The following is a 6,886-nucleotide window of genomic DNA, read 5'->3' as shown; positions in this document are numbered from 1 at the left end:
CTGCCAAAAGCCGAGCCACCTCTTCACCGATTGCCTTTCTTTTCTGGACGGCGGACCGTCGAAGATGCCCTTTGACTGGTTTCACCTTCGGGTCGACTCGCAAACGATGCCCAGCCAGTCCCCTAGGAACACCTGGCATGTCAGAAGGCTTCCATGCAAAGATGTCCCAGTTCTCACGGAGGAACTAGATGAGTGCTTCTTCCTATTTGGAGTCGAGTGTAGTTGAAATGTGAGTCGAAGCTGCATTGGGATCTGTCGGGTGAATGTGAATCGACTTTGTTTCACCAGACGACTGGAATGCTGAATCTGTGGCTGGCTTCTTGGCTCGCAGCAAGTCACTCAGATCTGCATTTTTCTGATATTCTTGCAATTCTACCACGGCCATCTGGGCATCGGCGATCTTTGAGCCCTTCTGGAAGCACTCTTCTGCCTTCTTCCGATTACTAGAGATAGTGATCACTCCTCTGGGGCCAGGCATCTTTAGTTTGAGGTACACGTAACATGGTCGAGCCATAAATCGTGCATAAGCTGGCCTGCCCAAAATTGCATGATAAGCACTCTAGAAATCCACAACTTCAAACGTCAACTTTTCTTTGCGGTAATTTTTGGAATCACCGAAAACCACGCCGAGTGCAATCTGACCGAGGGATGCAGCCTTCTTGCCTGGAATGACCCCATGGAAACTCATATGGCTTTCGTTGAGTCTGGACATCGGAATGCCCATTCCCTTCAACGTCTCTGCATATAGTATGTTCAGGCCACTGCCACCGTCCATCAGGACCTTTGTCAGTCGAGTGCCTTCGACCACCGGGTCGACCACCAGTGCTTGCCTCCCAGGGGTGGCTATGTGCGCTGGATGGTCAGACTGGTCGAATGTAATGGCAGTCTGTGACCACTTCAAGTAACTGGGTGTCACTGGAGCGACCATGTTCACTTCCCTGTTGATGACATTCAAACGACTTTTGCTCTCAACGTCAGCAAAAATCATCAGAGTGGAATTCACGTGGGGATAACCATCATCATCCTCTTCCTCATCCTCAGCCTTGTCTGCTTCTTTCTCCTTTTCCTTGGGTTGTTTCTCTCGGAACTGCTGGATTAGGAGCCTACACTGCCGAGTGGTGTGCTTTGGGTAAATGAAATTACCTTCTTTATCTTTTTAATGTGGATATGGCACGGCAGATCCAACACGTCATTCCCATCTTGATCTTTTACTTTCTTGGGGTTCCACGGCCCTTTGGGCTTCCCTTTGAACTTTCCTTGAACCACAGCCAAGGCTTCACCCGGAGCAGCTGGCTCGGCCTTGCGCTTCTGTTTCTGACCGGAGTTTCCTCCTCCGGCTTCGTGGGCGACTGCTTTGTGCTTGCCGCTCCGGAGTCGCTCTTCTTCTTCACCATTCGCATACTTGGTGGCAATTTCCATCATCCGAGCCAGAGTCATATTTCCTGTCCGGCCGAATTTCATATTCAACTCCCGATACCTGATGCCTTCCTTAAAGGCACAAATTGCCTGATGATCCGACACATCTTCTACTGTGTGGTGTAGGGTGACCCATCTATGGATATAATCCCTCAGAGTCTCATTCGGTTTCTGGACACAGCACCGTAATTCTGTCAAACCTGCCGGCCGTTTGCAAGTGCTCTCGAATGTTCTGAAAACACTCGGGCGAGATCTTCCCAAGTATAGATGCTACCAGGCGCTAACTGATTCAGCCATGCTCTAGCCAAGCCCTCCAACATCAGAGGAAGGTGTTTCATGGCCACTTCATCATTGCCGCCACCAATCTGGACAGCCACTCGGTAGTCTTCAAGCCAAGTGTCAGGCTTGGACTCCCCGGTGAACTTACTAACTCCAGACGCCAACCTGAAGTTGGGGGGAATCACCGCAGCTCTGATAGCTCTGTTGAAGCACTCTGGACCAGAGACATGCACCATGTTGCTGGTTTGCTGATCTCTGTCATGGCCCTCTCAGTGAGCTCTGTTTCTGTCGACCAAGCCCTGCACGAGAATAGATCTTGCATGAAAGCTTGGCTCCTTGGGGTCGACTGGAATACCTCGTCCGACACTGTGACCCACTCCTTGGAGGAGGTGTGGGCATTCGACGGCGATCATCAAACCCTATGCAAAAAGGAGTTTTTCAAAGAAAGACTTCGGTAAAGCTGCTTACATATTGAGCTTGATAAGTTTTTTTTTCAATGAGTACATAACTTGACAAGATTTTGAAGTAGTTCAAAATGGAGAAGTCAAAGAAAGAGTTCTTGCCTGTATTACAAGGTGTGAAGTTGAGTAAGACTCAAAGCCCGACCATGGAAAAAGATAGAAAGAGAATGAAAGTCATTCCCTATGCCTTGGCCATAGGTTCTATAAAGTATGTCATGCTGTGTACCAGATCTATTGTATACCCTGCACTGATTTGGCAAGGGAATACAATAGTGATCTAGGAGTAGATCACTGGACAGCGGTCAGAATTATCCTTAGTGAAATAAGGATATGTTTCTCGATTATGGACGTGACAAAAAGGTTCTTCGTAAAGGGTTACGTCGATGCAAGTTTTTGACACTGATCCAGATAATTCTAAATCTCAATCTGGATACATATTGAAAGTGGGAGCAATTATCTAGAGTAGCTCCGTGCAGAGCATTGTAGACATAGAATTTTGCAAAATACATACGGATCTGAATATGGCAAGCCCGTTGACTAAATTTCTCTCACAAGAAAAACATGATCACTCTTTGGGTGTTAATCACATAGCGATGTGAACTAGATTATTGAATCTAGTAAACCCTTTGGGTGTTAGTCACATGGAGATGTGAACCAATCACATAAAGATGTGAACTATTGGTGTTAATCACATAGCGATGTGAACTAGATTATTGACTCTAGTGCAAGTGGGAGACTGAAGGAAATATGCCCTAGAGGCAATAATAAAGTTATTATTTATTTCCTTATATCATGATAAATGTTTATTATTCATGCTAGAATTGTATTAACCGGAAACATAATACATGTGTGAATACATAGACAAACAGAGTGTCACTAGTATGCCTCTACTTGACTAGCTCGTTAATCAAAGATGGTTACGTTTCCTAACCATGAACAAAGAGTTGTTATTTGATTAACAAGGTCACATCATTAGTTGAATGATGTGATTGACATGACCCATTCCATTAGCTTAGCACCCGATCATTTAGTATGTTGCTATTTGCTTTTCTTCATGACTTATACATGTTCCTATGACTATGAGATTATGCAACTCCCGTTTACCGGAGGAACACTTTGTGTGCTACCAAACGTCACAACGTAACTGGGTGATTATAAAGGAGCTCTACAGGTGTCTCCAAAGGTACATGTTGGGTTGGCGTATTTCGAGATTAGGATTTGTCACTCCAAATGTCGGAGAGGTATCTCTGGGCCCTCTCGGTAATGCACATCACATAAGCCTTGCAAGCATTACAACTAATATGTTAGTTGTGAGATGATGTATTACGGAACGAGTAAAGAGACTTGTCGGTAACGAGATTGAGCTAGGTATTGGATACCGACGATCGAATCTCGGGCAAGTAACATACCGATGACAAAGGGAACAACGTATGTTGTTATGCGGTCTGACCGATAAAGATCTTCGTAGAATATGTAGGAGCCAATATGGGCATCCAGGTCCCGCTATTGGTTATTGACTAGAGACGTGTCTCGGTCATGTCTACATTGTTCTCGAACCCGTAGGGTCCGCACGCTTAAGGTTACGATGACAGTTATATTATGAGTTTATGCATTTTGATGTACCGAAGGTTGTTCGGAGTCCCGGATGTGATCATGGACATGACGAGGAGTCTCGAAATTGTCGAGACGTAAAGATTGATATATTGGAAGCCTATGTTTGGATATCGGAAGTGTTCCGGGTGAAATCGGGATTTTACCGGAGTACCGGGAGGTTACCGGAACCCCCCGAGAGCTATATGGGCCTTAGTGGGCTTTAGTGGAAAGGAGAAAGGGGCAGCCCAAGGTGGCTGTGCGCCTCCCCCTTCCCCTAGTCCTATTAGGACTAGGAGAGGTGGCCGGCCCTCTCTTTCTTTCCCCCCTCAAGGAATCCTATTCCAACTAGGATTGGGGGGGGGGAATCGTACTCCCAGAGGGAGTAGGACTCTCCTGGCGCGCCTCCTATGGCCGGCCAGCCCTCCCCCCTTCTAGTCCTTTATATACTGAGGTAGAGGCACCCTAGAACACACAAGTTGATCCACGTGATCTATTCCTTAGCCATGTGCGGTGCCCCCAGCCACCATATTCCTCGATAATACTGTAGCGGAGTTTAGGCGAAGCCCTGCTGCTGTAGTGCATCAAGATCGTCACCACGCCGTCGTGCTGACGGAACTCTTCCCCGACACTTTGCTGGATCGGAGTCCGGGGATCGTCATCGAGCTGAACGTGTGCTCGAACTCGGAGGTGCCGTAGTTTCGGTGCTTGATCGGTTGGATCGTGAAGACGTACGACTACTTCCTCTACGTTGCGTCAACGCTTCCGCAGTCGGTCTGCATGGGTACGTAGACAACACTCTCCCCTCTCGTTGCTATGCATCACATGATCTTGCGTGTGCGTAGGAATTTTTTTGAAATTACTACAAAATCCAACACCTACCCTCGGTACATAGCTTCATTAGATAGGCCCTTCGCAGAGGGAAGCAGGGATTTGTAGAGGTGCCAGAGCTCGGTTTTGAAAAAGAGATGAATAATATTTTGAGCGGTATACTTTCATTGTCAACATAAAAACCAAGAGATGGCGATATCCTCCATGCTACACACATTATAGGCGGTTCCCAAACAGAATGATAACGTTTATACTCCCCCTTCCACCAACAAGCATCAATCCACGGCTTGCTCGAAACAACGAGTGCCTCCAACTAACAAGAGTCCCAGGGGGAGTTTTGTTTGCAATTATTTTAATTTAGTTTGCATAAAGCATGGGACTGGGCATCCCGGTGACCAGCCACTTTCTAATGAGTGAGGAGCGGAGTCCACTCCTCTTGAGAATAACCCGCCTAACATGGAAGATACGGACAACTCTAGTTGATACATGAGCTATTCGAGCATATGAAACAGGATATTTATTTTAAGGTTTAAAGTTTGGCACATACAAATTTACATGGAACGGCAGGTAGACCGTATATAGGTAGGTATAGTGGACTCATGTGGAATAACTTTGGGGTTTAAGGGATTGGATGCACAAGCAGTATTCCCGCTTAGTACAGGTGAAGGCTAGCAAAAGATTGGGAAGCGACCAACTAGAGAGCGACAACAGTCATGAACATGCATTAAAATTAATCAACACTGAATGCAAGCATGAGTAGGATATCATCCACCATGAACATAAATATCGTGAAGGCTATGTTGATTTTGTTTCAACTACATGCGAGAACATCCGCCAAGTCAAATCACTTAAATCATTCAGAGGAGGATACCACCCTATCATACCACATCACAACCGTTTTAATAGAATGTTGGCACGCAAGGTAAACCATTATAAGCTCCCAGCTAATCAAGCATGGCACAAGAACTATGATCTCTAGTTGTCATTGCAAACATGTTTATTCATAATAGGCCGAATAAAGAACGATGAACTAATCATATTTACAAAAACAAAAGAGGTCGAGTTCATACCAGCTTTTCTCATCTCAGTTAGTCCATCATATATCGTCATAATTGCCTTTCAATTGCACGACCGAACGATGTGAATAATAATAATTGTGCATGTGCATTGGACTAAGCTGGAATCTGCAAGCATTCAATAAACAGGAGAAGACAAGAAAATATGGGCTCTTTTGTCAGATCAACAATTATGCATATAAGAGCCACTCCAACAATTTAATTATGGTCTTCTCCGATTGACCCCCAAAGAAAAGAAAAGAAATAAAACTATTTACACGGGAGAGCTCCCAACAAGTAAAAGAAGAACATGAAATCTTTTTGGATTTTCTTTTTAATTACTGTTACAAGCATGGAAAGTAAACTAATTAAAAGCTATAACTAATTTTTTTGGATTTTCTTAAGGTTTATTAAACACACAAGAAGAAAGCATAAAAATGAAATAAAGTAGCATGGATGATACAATGAAAAAGTATGAGCACCGACATCTAGCAAGGAGTGTGTGAACATAAACGTAATGTCGGTGAGAAATATGTACTCCTCCAAGCTTAGGCTTTTGGACTAAGTTGGTCTATGGCTACGGCTGGCCTGACGGATATCCATCTTATATTTACTAATCGAAGGCACCAACGAAGGCTCCACGTTAATCCTTGGAAACTAAGAAAATTATCCGTCCGATCAAAGTATTAATTGTTTACAGCCGTCAGATGAGGTTTTCGGAGTCCTAGCAGAATGTCCCACGTCCTCTATGAAGAATGACTCCACAAATCGCTAAAAAAGAATTACTCCCGAGAAACCACCATCCTCACGGGAAGAAAACGAAAATATATCGCTCTTGGAGACTCCTTGCCTCCGCCGCCATGGACGCATCCTGCACACCTGTAGCCCTAGCCCCGTTCCTCCTACTCAGGTGCTCCTCCTCCTGTCCTTTCCCTAATCTTCAAGCGGCAATCAACTTCCACGATCCAGCCAGTCTCTCACTGATTCCTGCCTCTGCGATCTTTGAATCACCACTACCCAACCCGCTGCAATCTTCTTGGCAGAGGAGGAGGTCGTTCCAACCTCTGCTTCTGTGCTTAACCAAATTGAATCCAAATCGGAGGCACCAACGAAGGCTCCACGTTAATCCTTGGAAACTAAGAAAATTATCCGTCCGATCAAAGTATTAATTGTTTACAGCCGTCAGATGAGGTTTTCGGAGTCCTAGCAGAATGTCCCACGTCCTCTATGAAGAATTACTCCACAAATCGCTAA

This window comes from Triticum urartu, chromosome 3 (genome assembly GCF_003073215.2).
Source record: "Triticum urartu cultivar G1812 chromosome 3, Tu2.1, whole genome shotgun sequence".
In the NCBI taxonomy this organism is placed as follows: Eukaryota; Viridiplantae; Streptophyta; class Magnoliopsida; order Poales; family Poaceae; genus Triticum; species Triticum urartu.
The sequence above is the reverse complement of the archived record's forward strand: the minus strand, read 5'-3'. Positions refer to the sequence as shown.